Below are 1,548 nucleotides of genomic sequence, written 5' to 3' on the forward strand. Positions count from 1 at the left end.
AAGCGGCCGCTGAAGTTGGCTTACGATTGAAGGTTCAGGACGCCTTCGTAGCTACCAGCTGTGATTCAACTATAAGGAGCAGACTTGACTGTACATCGTAAGTGAACTGCAATATCCAGTGGCAGCTCTACGGAGCATCGAGCTGAAAGAATGACGGTGGCAAGCCTTGGAGATCTGCATCGGAGGCCATCTTTCAGACATGCACCGCTGCTGTCCGTCCAGGATCCTCCGGTTGCCCAGACGGTAAGCTAACGCTGATGTTTTCCAACTATAGTCATATTTGTAACCAAACTTGAGGCCAACAGGTGTACTTTTGATCGCCACCAGGTCAAAAGTACAGCTTGTTTTTGCAGCACATTCATTAATGTTTCTATCGTGTTTTTTTTTCAGATGCTAAGCTGTCACAGCAGACCATCCTGCAGGCCTCTGGTCTCTGTTTCCAGTGATCTCACAGCTTCAGGGTGACCAGAGACCTTCACCTTTCTGGAGCAGGAACACCCGGCCAAATGCACTGGTGACACATTTAATTTAAAAAATGTGGGGGTAAATTAACGCTGATGTTTGTAAACAGACTACCTGAATACAGTGACCTTAGTGAGGGTACAGAATGCAGAATGGATAAAAGCTGAACTCCTGCTAAAATCTGTCCCTATTGGTTACATCCCTGAAATGTGCCAAGTGTGGCCCACATGCATACATGTCGTATTCATATAAAGTAATTATGACTATTTATTTCAGTAGTTCTTTGTGGATGTATAACTTGGCCACCTTAGTTTCCCTGTTTTTGTTCAACATATGTGCCTCAACATTTGGTTACTGTTCCATAATTTGTACTCCAAACATGTTTTTACTCATGTTTATCTCTTACTTACATGTTTAAGTAAAAAGTAGCTGAATAAGAAATTACACATGAGTAAAGAAGCATTTGGTAAAAAGTATACAAGTACTGAGTAACTGATCAAGTTATCAATTATTTCATATCTTTAAAAATTACACAATTAGAGGGCTCAAAATATAAAGTTCAGCGGAATTTTTAGTTTTTTAAAGACAAAATAAAAAATTTGTTTAAATAAGAATAGTGATGCTTCATAATAAAATGACCTGAGTAAAAGTAAAAAGTTCAGCATAGTAACGGTACTCCTAAAACTTCATTTGAGTTTCAAAAAGTTACTCAACTATATTTGAGTAAATGTAATTAGTGAGTCCTAAACTCTTTCCTTCTGAGGGAACAGGAGAAGGAATTGTTAAGGAAATAAATTAATCTTATTTTTATATTAAACATTGTTTTAGTTAACAAAATAACACCCAGAACATATTCTGTTATGTTTATTCAAGGATCAAGAAAAATGACTGGAGATTCTGGCTGAGAGAGGGACAACGGCAAACAGGGAGGAGAACCGTCTGCACTGTGAGCAGCACCAGAACTCCTGATGGGTCTCCTTCAGGAAGAACCAGAGAGATGGCCGACCTCCGCAGAGAAGAGTTCACCCAAACATCAGAGGAAAAATGATTTTTTTTTTCACTTTCAAGGACTCTAAAAAGCTTGCT

At 39.0% G+C, this 1,548-nt stretch overlaps 1 long non-coding RNA gene across 1 annotated transcript; it reads left to right on the forward strand.

Annotated features, from left to right (window-relative positions):
• Positions 1–9: 9 nt before the first annotated feature.
• Positions 10–1,493, forward strand: LOC148155301 (uncharacterized). Its single transcript, XR_015765425.1, has 3 exons — positions 10–243; positions 391–514; positions 1,336–1,493. It is a non-coding gene; the product is annotated as an uncharacterized LOC148155301 (long non-coding RNA).
• The last annotated feature ends 55 nt before the right edge of the window (positions 1,494–1,548 follow it).

This window comes from Poecilia mexicana, unplaced genomic scaffold, assembly GCF_051168715.1.
Source record: "Poecilia mexicana isolate PSO_F unplaced genomic scaffold, ASM5116871v1 scaffold_15, whole genome shotgun sequence".
NCBI classification, from domain to species: domain Eukaryota; kingdom Metazoa; phylum Chordata; class Actinopteri; order Cyprinodontiformes; family Poeciliidae; genus Poecilia; species Poecilia mexicana.